Source organism: Helianthus annuus, chromosome 15 (genome assembly GCF_002127325.2).
Source record: "Helianthus annuus cultivar XRQ/B chromosome 15, HanXRQr2.0-SUNRISE, whole genome shotgun sequence".
Classification (NCBI taxonomy): Eukaryota; Viridiplantae; Streptophyta; class Magnoliopsida; order Asterales; family Asteraceae; genus Helianthus; species Helianthus annuus.
In genome coordinates, this window is record NC_035447.2 from 53,674,924 (window position 1) to 53,689,973 (window position 15,050).

The 15,050-nt window shown below is 36.7% G+C and overlaps 1 long non-coding RNA gene across 1 annotated transcript; it reads left to right on the forward strand.

Annotated features, from left to right (window-relative positions):
* The first annotated feature begins 488 nt into the window (after positions 1 to 488).
* LOC118487603 lies at positions 489 to 913 on the forward strand. The gene is made up of 2 exons (XR_004882100.1): positions 489 to 549; positions 625 to 913. It is a non-coding gene; the product is annotated as an uncharacterized LOC118487603 (long non-coding RNA).
* The last annotated feature ends 14,137 nt before the right edge of the window (positions 914 to 15,050 follow it).

A 15,050-nucleotide genomic window follows, 5' to 3' on the forward strand; every position in this document is an offset into this window, starting at 1 on the left:
CGGATTTTGTGTTCTTAATCTGTCTGAACTGAAAGTGTTTGGCTGTGATGCGAAAGCTGAGCTTGTGTTCTTAATCTGTCTGAACTAAAAGTGTTGAGTCTATGATGCATAAGCTGAGCTTGTGTTCTTAATCTGTCTGAAGTAAAAGTGTTTTGAGGCTGTGATGCAAAAACTGAGCCTGTGTAATCTATCTGAACTGAAAGTGTTTGAGGCTGTGATGCAAAAACTGAGCCTGTGCAAGGTTCGCTCGGTCCAACAACTCAAGCAAATGTTTTCTTTGCATTTTAGGGGGAACATGGGTGCTTCTCTCCACAGGGCATACAAAACACAGGTTATTGGCGGCAACCCGCCATATTTAACATATAAAAAAACTTTATATGTTAAATTTGGCGGGCTTCCGCCAACAACCTGTGTCTTGTATGCCCTGTGGAGAGAAGCACCCATCTTCCCCCTAAAAAACATAGAAAACATTTGCTTAAGTTGTTGGACCGAGCGAACCTTGCATAATGCGTCAAGGGAAACTATTGGTCGAGCGAGACATTTGTTCAGGTATCCTTATTTCATGATAAAATGATTATGAATAGCTGTGCATAAACTAATCGCAAGTTTGTTTGGTATATGCAGGGTAATAGGGAACAGCAGTGTTCAGCACTGTGTCATTCTTGCTTGGTGCCATCACCTCAGTTGTCTCTGGCTTACCATCCGTGTACTTTACTAAAATTTGATCGGTGCAGTGAGCATGCGAGCGCAACAAGTGCAGCCGCAGCGGCGCGGTGAGGGCAGCCGCAACGAGCGCAGCGGCATGGCTAATAAAAAAATAAAAAAACTGCCACCTCTAAGTAGATATGTATCAGAATGTACAAATTCATATTTATTGTTTTGTTTATGCGTTTAATCGTTTGATTAACGACTCGATTGATTTGTTTGTAACCATTTGTCTGTAAACGAACTTATTTATCTTACTTTAATTTTTGTATTAAGCATCATCTATCGCGCCTTTGCTGACTGACTTTTATAGATCACTACTTTAGGGAGAATGAACAATTATCCAAATATGGAGATACTAAATCTGCTCGAGGTATGATGCTGGTTGAACTTAAGAAACTAATTGAAGGAAATCCTTTATTTTGTGACAAATTTCAGTTCCAAACCTTAGGAATTCAAGATTAAGGACTCTTACAAACCTAAGACTGTTTGGGAAATTTTTGACTATGTTTTGTACATCTTACAATATAGTAGTTAATGTTAGTTATTTGTGAATTTGTATCACAATTTGAACCAACAAAAGCCTAGGTAGTCCGTCTATTTCAGGTAACATAACTAGAATCAAACAATTTTCTTTGTTTTCTCCTGAGTCGCACAATAACCACCAAACGCCATCACGAAACCACCAATCGCCGCAAATCGCTGATTCTCGCCGCTGAAGAAGGCCTCAACCGACCATCACATTCTGCTACACTACCACCATCGTCGTCACAAGCCACATTGGAAACTACATCCCCGTAGATAGCCCTAAACTCACCAACTTAAGTGATACCACTCCCGCCGCATCGCGCGGGTAAGTGACTAGTATATATATATATATATATATATATATATATATATATATATATATATATATATATATATATATATATATATATTAAATAAATTATAATAATTAAATCATTATAAAATATATTAAAAACCATATATTATTATAAGAATTAAATCACTATTAATATTCAATTTCCAATTAAACATATTAAATAAATAAATAAATAATTAAATTATATATATTAAATTATTATTATTATTAATATTATAATTATTATTAATATTATTATTATTATTATTACTATTAGTATTATTGTTATTGTTGTTGTTGTTATTACTATTATTATTATTATTATTATTATTATTATTATTATTATTATTATTATTATTATAGTAATATTACTATTATTATTGTTGTTGTTATTACTATTACTATTATTATTACTATTAGTATTATTGTTATTACTATTATTATTATTATTATTATTATTATTATTATTATTATTATTATTATTATTATTATTATTATTATTATTATTATTATTATTATTATTATTATTATTATTATTATTATTATTATTATTATTATTACAGAGTGGAGCCCCATGAAATAGAATACCTTGAAAATGATGTATATCCAAGATAAGAACAAGTCTGTAAGAATGCTAAGACCATGTGTAGTGGTTAAGAAAAATAATGCCTCTACAATGGGGTATTATCCGACACTTGTCATCCCAATCAGCATGGGGCGTTATTGCAAAAGTGGTGTAGTGGGAATAATGCCCCTTCCAATCATTAAACAAAAAAAAAAAAAAACAAAGATAGTGCTCATTGGTTAGTCAAACAGTTAACCACTCCTCATTGGCCACCCTTTATCTCTTAAGCGTTATAATTAAAACGCTTGTATGCAAATTTTCAAAAAGTAACGCCCCAAAACACCTAGTGTAGTGGGGGAGGGGGTGTTTTGGGGCGTTTTTTTTCAATTTTTTTTAAAAATAACGCCTCACTACGGATGGTCTAAGAACGAAAACAAACACCAAAGCTGAAAACAATATCAAAATTCTGTAATTTAAAAGCCAAACAATCCATACCCTTTTCAACATATAGACCATTCCTTCTTTCTCCTTTATGAAATGTTGGGGGAAAAGATTGAGTTCTTCAAGAAACTAGCCATGACGATTAAGGTCAAAGGTGCGTGGTCAAACAATGAACCATCGAAGTACAAGCTTTTGACGCCAACATATGATGGAGATGATCGTGCTCCATTAGGGATGGGCTTTTTTTCCCAAATACCTGTACTCGTACCCGTACCGTACCCCTACCCGTACCTGTACCCGTACCGATTTTAGGTATTTGGTACATGTATTGGTACCCAGTTTTATTGATTTTGGTATTCGGTACTTTTGGTATTGGTACGGGTACGGGTATGGGTAAAAACGGGTATTGGTACCGAATTCTATGTATACCTTTAAAAGTTTTTTTGTATTATGTTTTATTTCATATTATGGTATTTATAGTGTACTCGTATTGATTTTACCTATATGGTACCCGTATCGTATTGGTACACGTACCAATTTTAACTATTTGGTACTCGTACTATATTGGTACTCATGTCAATTTTACCTATTTAGTCCTTGTACAAATGCTCAAAAAGTAAATAAAAACGAAATGGTACCAAGCGGGTACTGTACCGAAAATACCCGTACCAGTACCCGTACTCATACCCGTACCGTACCTATATATTTGGTACGGTATTTGGTACCTAGTTTTGTTCAAATTCGGTACCGATATTTTCGGTACTGGCACGGGTACTGTACCAATCCCATCCCTATGCTCCATCAACCCCAATAGGATTTTTTTGCAATTTATGTCAGAGAGGAGAGACAACGCTTTCTGATTCCCACACACTACCTTTCTCACCCGCTCTTCAGAATGTTATTAGAGAAGGCTCATAAACCATAAGAGCCGGTTAGTGATGCCATGTAGTGTGTCTGCTTTCCTTCAGGTGGTTAGCATGGTGAATTGTTCTAACGGCATGTTTGATATTGGACACTTAGTCGAACAACTCATTTGAAATGGTTAATATTTAGATATTTAAAGATTCTTCTATTATTTAACTGTTACATTTGTGTAAAAGTCGAACAACTTATTTGAAATGGTTAATTATTTAGGTATTTAGAGATTCTTGTATTATTTAACTTATTATATTTTTTCATATAATCAAGTGGCTACCTAGTTGAATTTTTGCAATTTTCTGTTTGTTAAAAAAATTGTAAGGGAACACTTCTATTTTTTTTTTTTTTGAACCGCCAACGAATCCTCCAAATGGGTTACTAGCGAAATTCACTACATCGGGATACACTCGTCTTCCGAACCGGGGAAAACCCTCACCTAGGGCCGAAGCCCATGAACACTCGCCCGAAGGCACGACAGTGCGGTGAGGTAAAACCCGCTCAGTTCAAGGATCGAACTAGCGATCGCCGCCTACTCGCCTAGTCTCCCATCATCACCAGGTGCCGCAGAAACTAAATGCTAGGGGCAGGAATTGAACTTGGGTCACTTGAAACACAAGGTCTCTTCCTTACCACTCCACCACTAGCTCATTGACAAAACAGTGTTGTGTAAAGGGTCAGAACCGATTTGATCTGACCTGAACCCACCGGAAACGAATACTATTTTATTGATGACATTGAGAACCATGAAATGAACCTTAAAAGGCTATGTGGTTTCGGGTCCTAGAGGTTCTAATGGGTCACGTAAAGGGTCTAATGGGTCATAACCTTTTATGTAATAGGCCTTTGAAGGGTTACATCTTCCCATTCTTTTAACATGTTCTTCAAAAAATTCCTTCATATGGTTCCAACAATAGCACATGAGCTTCCTTTTTTCTAAGTCAATTTCATTCCCCGCCTTGTGTTTTAGTAACATTTTTGTGGCATTCTCGTCACTCGATACATTTGTGAATCCATTATGTATACATCACAAAACAAAGATACCTGTATATATAGATAAGAACATACCCAATTAAACATAATCTAGTAATCCAAAGCTATGTAATAAGACTATACCATAATCTGTGGTGTGTTTGCATTTATTTTTATCACAAATTAGAGCAACATATATAAATATCTTATGGGTCCGGATATACTCGGAAGTTTATTTGGGTAGGAATGCTAGTAAGTAATCTTAACCATCTATTAATAATCAATGGCTAAGATTAAATGGGTGAAAATGAACAAAAAAAGAGGCGCGTGAGTTAGTTTGAGGGTATTCTAGTGCATCCAAGTGAATAGTTTCTCTCTCCTCCAACTCCCCATCGTTTTTAAAACGTTAATAACTTTTCATACGACAATATTTTTTTTATAAAAATTGCACTATAAAAACGAGCGTTTTTTATCTTTAAAACGAGCACAATATTGCTATACTTTTAATTTTTTTTTTCAAAAACCCAGATGCGTAAAACGCAATGGATAGAACAACACACTATAACCCAGATTCTAAAACGCAATCGGGTTTCATGTGGTCGTGTTTATGTTTTAATATGGTCATGCCTCTATTCTAACATGATCATGTTTATGTTTTAGCATGATCATGTTCTTTGCACTCAAATTCTGAAAACGTACACTCCAGGTCTAAAACGCAATGGGTTTCACAAGGTCATGCCTTTGTTTTAACATGGTCATGTTTCTCTTTTAACATGGCCATGCCTTTGTTTTAACATGGTCATGTTTCTGTTTTAACATGGCCATGCATTTGTTTTAACATGGTCATGCCTCTGTTCCAACATCCAGGTTCTAAAACGCAATGGGTTTTAACATGGCCATGTTTATGTTTTAACATGGTCATGTCTTTATTCCAACATGATCATGCTTCCCTTTTAATATGATCACGTTCTTTGATGTTCTTTTATACTCCAGTTCTAAAATGCAATGAAACCCAAAATCAAGATTTTACACTACAAATTCTAAAAAGCAATGAAGTTTTAACATGGTTATGTTTATGTTTTAACATGGTCATGCTTTTGTTCCAACATGAACATGCTTCTATTTTAGCATGACCATGTTCTTTGCACTACAGGTTGTAAAACGCAACAAAATACAAAATCAATATTTTGCACTGTAGGTTTTAAAAAGCAATGGAGTTTTAACATGGCCATGTTTATGTTTTAAGATGGTCATGCTTTTGTTCCAACATGAGCATGCTTCTATTTTAGCATGATCATGTTATCTCCTTGTAAAATGCAATGAAACCGAAAATCAATATTTTGCACTGTAGGTTCTAAAAAGCAATGGAGTTATAACATGGCCAAGTTAATGTTTTAACATGGTCATGCTTTTGTTCCAACATGACCATGCTTCTATTTTAGCATGATCATGTTCTTTGCTTGTAAAACACAATGAAACCAAAAATCAATATTTTGCACTGTAGGTTCTAAAAAGCAATGGAGTTTTAACGTGGCCATGTTAATGTTTTAACATTATCATGCTTTTGTTCTAACATGACCATGCTTCTATTTTTGCATGATCATGTTCTTTACACTCCAGGTTGTAAGACGCAATGAAACCCAAAATTAATATTTTGTACTGCAGGTTCTAAAAAGCAATGGAGTTTTAACATAGGTTCTAAAAAGCAATGTAGTTTTAACATGGGTATGCCTTAGTTCCAACATAATCATGCCTCTGTCTTAGCATGGTCATGTTCTTTGCACTATAGGTTTAAAACGCAATGGGTTTTAACGTGGTCATGCCTTTGTTCCAACATGATCATGCTTCTATTTTAGCATGGTCATGCCTCTGCTTTAACATCCAGAAGAACAAAAATGAAAAAGAACTCTAACTAAAACATAATAAGGTGAAAAACGCAATTAAGGTTTGATAACCTAAAACACAATGAAAATAAAAAATAACACAGCTTACAAAAGAACTCTAATTAACGACAGTGGACGGAGAAAGAACTCTGATACACCGTGGGGAAACTTGTTGCGGTGGCGGTGGGTGGTGGAGCGGTGGCGGTGGATGGTGGATTCAGATCTGAAAAACCAACAGGTGGTTGAAGGTGGTGGTTGTGGTTTCAGATCTAGTTTTTAGAAAGATGGTGGCGATCGTAGGTGGTGGTTGTCGCAACCCCCGACCCCTAATTACCTGGGAGCGGGCGACCGCGAACTCAGATTCAGTGGTATAGGTATTTATCAATTTGGCAGTGGAATTTACATCAGGACCGTAGTTAGGAAATGTTTTATCAGAGTAAAATACCACATTTTATAATATTAATCAAGAAAAGTTTTATCATTTTACAGTTTTGAGAGCGATTACAACGTTTTATATCTACACAATTACTCATTCAGTATTGTCAATCCTGACTGGTGGGTCATATTATTCATTGGCTATCTCGTTGTCCAATGGTAATGTGTTCCACATTTTGTATTCAAAACCCCAACATACTGGCAGTAATTGAAGAATTACAAAGACTCAATCACTGCTAATTATATTTTGAATTATTTAAGGTTTTGCAAAAATAGTTTACAAAAAGGTTTACAAAAAGGAGACATTGCTACTTTAGGTTTATCCTTTGTGATTTCCTAGTTATAATCTAGTTAAATAAACAATGCACACACGTTAGTATAATAACCCAGTTTACATTAGTTATACCCTCCCCGAGACAGAAACTCCAACGACTACATCGGGCAGAGCCTCGACAGCCGTTACGGAGCCCTAGATCAATCGGGCAGCGTATCTAATACGTAACCGGGGGTTAAAATACTTACAACGAGGCAGAGCTTCGTTAATTAGTGGGTATTATGCCCGATACTATTTCAAATATTCAGAACTTTAGAGAGAATTTCGAATGGTGAGCGATTTGTGAACTGAGGCCGATCCCATCTATTTATAGGGCTGATCAGACACTCTCTCGCGCCCTGCGAGAGAGTTAACCATGGTCGTCGCGGCCCGCGAGCTAGGGGTGCTAGGGTTTAGTTTGCTGAGTTGGTCCCATAGCCTCGACACGCTGCTGCCACGTGGCAGCACCGGGCTGCGCCTGGTGGCTAGACGCTCGCGCCCCGCGACAGACACCCAAGGGTGTGTCGCGCCCCGCCAGAGACCAATAAGTTTTGTTTTTATTTTATTTTTATAAAAATTAAGGTTTTTAGGGTCTATTTTCATATACGGGGTGTATTTTAGGGTGTATAGGGTCGTTTTAATTATTTTAGGAGGGTCGTTATATCCTCCCCATCTTGTTTTAGAACTCGTCCTCGAGGTCTACTGGAATAGGTGTGGGTATTTCCTCTGCATCTCTGATTCAAGCTCCCAAGTGTATTCTGGTCCTCTTTTGGAATCCCATTTCACTTTGACTAGAACCAATCTCTTGTGTTTGAGATTCTTGACTTTTCTGTCTTCAATTTGTAGAGGTCTTTCTACGAACTTAAGTTTCTCATTTACCTCTATGTCCTTAAGAGGTACTACTAGCCATTCATTGGCTAAGCACTTTTGAGATTACATACATGATACATCATGTATTCCTGCCATTTCCTCTGGCAGTTGTAGCTGATAGGCTACAGGTCCTATTCTTCTAATAATCTCAAAAGGTCCAACATACCTGGGCTTAACTTTCCCCTTTTGATGAATCTTACCACTCCTTTCCAAGGAGAAACTTTTAATAATACCTTATCTCCTACTTGAAATTCCAACGGCTTTCGTCTGTTATCAGCATAACTCTTTTGTCGATCGTGTGCTGCTTTCAGTCTTTCTTTGACTTGAATAATCTTGTCCGTTGTTTCTTGTACTATTTCTGGTCTAGACAGTTGCTTTTCTCCGATCTCTGTCCAACAGACTAGAGTTCGGCACTTTCGTCCATAAAGTGCTTCGAATGGTGCAGCATTGATGCTGGTATGATAGCTGTTATTATAGGAAAATTATATTAATGGTAAATGATGGTCCCAATTTCCTCCGAAATCAATTACACAAGCTCTAAGCATATCTTCCATTATCTGAATTGTCCTTTTGCTTTGTCCATCCGTTTGAGGATGATAAGCGGTGCTTAGATTTAGCTTGGTTCCTATTGCTTTTTGGAAACTTGTCCAAAAATGAGAAGTAAAACGGCTAACTCTATCAGAAACAATAGATAAAGGCAACATAAGCTGCTATATCCTTCTTCATTCCTATCCACCAGAAATTTTTTCTTAAGTCTTGATACATCTTATCATTTCCAGGATGCATCCTATACTTAGACTTATGGGCTTCTTCTAATATTCGGTGGCGTAGGTGTCCTTGTTTAGGTATCCACATCCTTTTCTTATGGAATCTCCAAATTCCATCTGTCCCTTGTTCTAATTCCTTAATCATTCCTTTCATTTCTCAGCATCATCCTTGATTACTGATTCTTGTACTTCTCTAATTCGCTCATTTAAATCTACCTGTAGATTTAATTTAAGAGAACGTACTCTTTTTGGCTTTTCGTGATATTTTCGACTTAAAGCATCGGCTACTACATTAGCCTTTCCCGCATGATACTGGATATTACAATCATAATCACTAAGAATTTCCATCCAGCGTCTTTGTCTCATATTTAATTCCGTTTGCCCAAAAACGTATCTAAACTCTTATGATCGGTAAAAATGGTAAACTTACTACCGTAAAGGTAATGTCTCCAAATTTTAAGGGCAAAAATTATGGCTCCTAATTCTAAATCATGGGTTGAATAATTTTCTTCATGATTCTTAAGTTGTCTAGACGCATAGGCTACAACCTTTTGACGTTGCATCAACACACATCCATAACCTAACTTAGAAGTGTCACAATAGACTACAAAATCTTCAGTTCCTTCTGGTAATGCTAGTATGGGTGCGTTGGTTAATCTTTGCTTAAGAATTCTAAAGGCTTCTTCCAGGATGCATCGTATACTTAGACTTATGGGATTCTTCTAATATTCGGTGGCGTAGGTGTCCTTGTTTAGGTATCCACATCCTTTTCTTATGGAACCTCTAAATTCCATTTGTCCCTTATTCTAATTCCTTAATCATTCCTTTCAATTTCTCAGCATCATCCTTGATTACTGATTCTTGTACTTCTCTAATTCGCTCATTTAAATCTACCTGTAGATTTAATTTAAGAGAACGTACTCTTTTTGGCTTTTCGTGATATTTTCGACTTAAAGCATCAGCTACTACATTAGCCTTTCCCACATGATACTGGATATTACAATCATAATCACTAAGAATTTCCATCCAGCGTCTTTGTCTCATATTTAATTCCTTTTGCCCCAAAAACGTATCTTAAACTCTTATGCTCGGTAAAAATGGTAAACTTACTACCATAAAGGTAATGTCTCCAAATTTTAAGGGCAAAAATTATGGCTCCTAATTCTAAATCATGGGTTGAATAATATTCTTCATGATTCTTAAGTTGTCTAGACGCATAGGCTATAACCTTTTGACGTTGCATCAACACACATCCATAACCTAACTTAGAAGCGTCACAATAGACTACAAAATCTTCAGTTCCTTCTTGTAATGCTAGTATGGGTGCGTTGGTTAATCTTTGCTTAAGAATTCTAAAGGCTTCTTCCAGGATGCATCGTATACTTAGACTTATGGGCTTCTTCTAATATTCGGTGGTGTAGGTGTCCTTGTTTAGGTATCCACATCCTTTTCTTATGGAATCTCCAAATTCCATCTGTCCCTTGTTCTAATTCCTTAATCATTACTTTCAATTTCTCAGCATCATCCTTGATTACTGATTCTTGTACTTCTCTACTTCGCTCATTTAAATCTACATGTAGATTTAATTTAAGAGAACGTACTCTTTTTGGCTTTTCGTGATATTTTCTACTTAAAGCATCGACTACTACATTAGCCTTTCCCGCATGATACTGGATATTACAATCATAATCACTAACAATTTCCATCCATCGTCTTTGTCTCATATTTAATTCCTTTTGCCCAAAAATGTATCTTAAACTCTTATGATCGGTAAAAATGATAAACTTACTACCGTAAAGGTAATGTCTCCAAATTTTAAGGGCAAAAATTATGGCTCCTAATTCTAAATCATGGGTTGAATAATTTTCTTCATGATTCTTAAGTTGTCTAGACGCATAGGCTATAACCTTTTGACGTTACATCAACACACATCCATAACCTAACTTAGAAGCGTCACAATAGACTACAAAATCTTCAGTTCCTTCTGGTAATGCTAGTATGGGTGCGTTGGTTAATCTTTGCTTAAGAATTCTAAATGCTTCTTCCTGTTTTGGTCCCCATTCAAAATTAACAGATTTACAGGTCAGTTTTGTTAAAGGAATGACTATTCTAGAAAAATCTCGGATAAATCTTCTATAATAACCGGCTAATCCTAGGAAACTTCTAACCTTCGTTGGTGATTAAGGGATTGCCATTTAGTAATTGCCTCAATCTTTGTGGGATCCACATGAATTCCTTCATGATTAACTAGATGTCCAAGAAAATGTACCTCTTCTAACCAAAATTCACATTTCGAAAATTTAGCATAAAGCTTTTCTTTTCTCAGCAAATTTAGAAGTACATGCCGATGCGCTGCATGTTCCTCTTTACTCTTAGAGTAATGAGAATATCATCTACAAAGACAATTATGAATTTATCCAAATATGGCTTACATATTCGGTTCATCATGTCCACAAATGCGGCTGAGGCATTAGTTAAACCAAATGGAATGACAGTAAATTCATATTGGCCATACCTTGTTCTGAAAGCGGTCTTAGGAATGTCCTCTTCCTATACCTTTAATTGATGATACCCTGAGCGTAAATCGATCTTAGAGAAAAATCGAGCTCCTTGCAATTGACCAAACAGATCATCGATTCTCGGTAATGGGTACCGATTTTTAATCGTAACCTTATTCAATTCTCGGTAATCAATGCACATATGCATTGACCCGTCTTTCTTTTTGACAAATAAGATCGGTGCTCCCCATGGCGATGAACTGAGCTGTATGAATCCTTTCTCCAAAAGATCATCCAATTGTTTCTTTAGTTCTTGCATTTATGCTGGTGCCAAACGGTAGATTGCTTTGGCAATTGGCGCTATCCCTGGTAGCAGATGAATTCTGAATTCAACTTCTCTGTCTGGTGGTAGTCCTGGTAATTCTTCTTGAAACACATCTGGAAACTGAGATACTACGGGAATATCTTTCAGTTCCTTTCCTTTAGTGTTAATGATTATAGAAATCATATACACTAGTGATCCTTTTCTTGCATAACTGGCTGTTTTCATCACAGAGATAAATTTTGTGGATCTAGATGGCTTATCTCCTTTAATTGTGATCTTTTCACCATTTGGTGAATTTACTTGGATTGACTTTTGATAACATAGAATACTGGCTTTGATGTGCGTGTAGTGTAATATATTTTTGGTATATATTTTAAGCCCTTTTTACACTTTTTTAGCCAAGTTTTAAATTTATAAAACACGATATTTACTAACACTAAACACACATATGGGCAAGTGCACCCATCGTGGACGTAGTATAGTGTTGGTAAGATACCGAGGTCGTCCAAAGACACAAGAACTTTTAGTACCGGTTTATCCTCAACGTCTAATCAAATCAAAATGTTAGAAAAAAGATTTTTAAACTAAGAAAATAAAGCTAACTAAATGCTGAAAAATAAAATAAAAATAAAAACAGATAGACAAGATGAATCACTTGGATCCAACTCGTGTGTTAGTATAACCTTTGATTATTTTCGCACTTTTGCACTTGTTTAAGAGATTATCTTAGTTATTGTAGTAGGCCCCTCTTTTGAAGGCGACGTTACCCTCAACCCAGTAGTTTGAGTCAGCAAGGATACAATCCTAAAGGGTCGGATTATTGAAAGATAATGAATTAAGTTATTAATGCAAATTATGGTAGGCCCCTCTTTTGGAGGTGACGTTACCCTCGACTAAGTAGTCTGAGTCAGCAGGGATACAGTCCTAAATAGCCGGGTTATAGTATTAATAGTAGTTAACTTATGAGGGGGTCAAAGAGTTTGGACCCCCGCCATCCAATACCTTTGGGTATTGAAGGAGGTCCTACTAAATTTGACCCAGGTCCCTTGCAGGACCTCTAAGCGCTGAACAAGGGCAAGACCCTTACCAAACCGTTCCCTTAACCCCCGACCAGGTAGCCAACATACCTCCATATAGACCGTGGAGATATGAATGGTGAAAATCTTTTATTTTATATAGACAGTAAAATAATGCCAAGACACCACGGACAAACGATAAGGAAAAGTCACCTTCAACATAAGCAACTAATTATTAAAGTCATTAATACAAAACCAAATAAAAAGTGCAAAAGATTAAAAATAAAAAGTATTATACTAAGCACTTGTCTTCACCAGGTGATGTAAGAGACTTAGGCAAACATGGCTTTGATTGTCAAGAACTCTTACGATCAATCTTGGATCCCGAGACGACTCACACACTCTATGATGGACAATGGATGATGGTGGTGGATGATGGTGTTGTGATGGTGGTGGGTGGTGGATGAAGTGTGAGAGAGGTGGTGCCAAGGGATGAATTGCAATGAAGCCAAGCACTCCTATTTATAGACTGAACAGAGGCCTGGGCACGGCCCCGTGTCCGCTGGGCACGGCCCCGTGCCTGTCTGACACTATCTCTCCTCATTAATTGTAATTCGCAATTACAATTAATGCGCCTGCAGTACTTTGGGCACGCCCCCGTGTTCACTGGGCACGCCCCCGTGGTGAGCAATAGAAGCTTCTACAGGTTTGTCTTTTCTGCTACTTCTTGGGCACGGCCCCGTGCTCGCTGAGCACGGGGCATGTTCAGTCTTCTTCCTTCTCTGTTTTGCTTGGGAGGATGCTGTCGAGGGGTCGGGCAATCCACTTTTGTTCCTTTTCTTGTATTTATGTTAGATTTAGCTGCCTTTTTGCTTTTTTTGTTAATTAGAGCTCATTTAATCCTGAAAATACAAAAGGAAGACAAAAACACACTTTTTCCAACATTAGTACTTAAAAGGGTTAGTTTTATGCCTTATTTGATGTAATTTATATGTCGCATTTTACACACATCATGCTTTATTGGCTATTAACCAATCCATTCCTAGTACAACATCAAATCATGCCAGATTCATTGGGTAAAGATTTGCAATAAACTTTTGATTTAAAAATTCTATTCTTGCTCCCTGCAAGATTTCAGTAATCTTAATGGATTCTCCATTTGCTGTCTCTACCAGACATTCTTGTTGAAGTTTAGTTAATGGTTGATTTAGAAGTTTGCAAAATAAAGTATTAATAAAACTTTGGTTTGCACCAGAGTCAAATAATACTTTAGCAAAAACATCATTAACTAAAAATGTACCGGCAATCACGTCCGGAACCATTTTGGCTTTCTTCTGCAGTCAGAACAAATGCCCTAACATTCTTAGTAGTTTTGTTGTTCATGGCTGGAGCTAGTTTCAGACAGTTCAGCTTAATATGACCTTGTTCTCCACAATTGTAGCATATCCTATTGTTAGGTTTCTTCCTGCAGTCTTCTTCCTTGTGTCCATATATTTTGCAGAAATTGCAGTATATAGAGCATCTTCCAGAATGCTTACTTTTGCAATACTTGCAGTAAGGAGTAGAAGTAGAACCTACATTTTTTCCCACGACTGGAATTTCCATAGCGAAATTCTTGGGTAAGCTTTTGAGCTAGGTTCTTCCTTTGGTTCTCTTCTTGCGTACGCACTAATTCATCAGTCAAGGTATTTGCTAGTTCTACCGCTTCTTCTATAGTTTGTGGTCTAGCTGCCTTGACTACATGCCTAATCTCACTAATTAAACCCCAGATGTAACGGGAGATTAATACTGGTTCTGGTGATGCAAGGGTTGGCACTATTCTAGCATATTCAAATAATACAATAGTGTAACCCTTACTATCTACTCCAGTCATTCTAAGGTTTAAGAACTTATTAGCTATCTGTTCTTTTTCATTGGGAGGACAAAATTTCCTTTCAACCATATTCTTAAATTCAGTCCATTCCATATTATAGGTTCTGTCACTTCCCCTAGACTGGAGGATAGTGTTCCACCATTCTAAAGCTGCGTTCTTAAACAGATTGGAAGCAAACATTATCTTATCCTCTTCTGCGCACTTGCTTATTTTTGAGATTGCCTCAGTCTTTTCTATCCAGCGTAGAGCTGCAATGGCTCCTTCATTGCCCGAGAATTCTATTGGTTTACAAGACCAGAATTCTTTGTAAGAACAACCATAAGACATGGTTCTTCTTCTTTTTGGAGTAGGCACTTGAAGTAATGGTCCATTGTTTACGCTGTGACTAGGTTCAGTAGGTGGTCGTTTACTTTCACTATTACTTTTATTATTTACTGCTTCCTTAACCGTTTTGATAATATATGGCATTGCGTCTATAATCACTTGTGCCACTATGTGTTGGATGGCACTATTATCTATCTGGTTTCCGTTATTATCATTATTCTGGTTTTCTTGATTCACTTCGTTGTCCATCTGGATTATAAACATTTACCAAGTATTAATATCACGA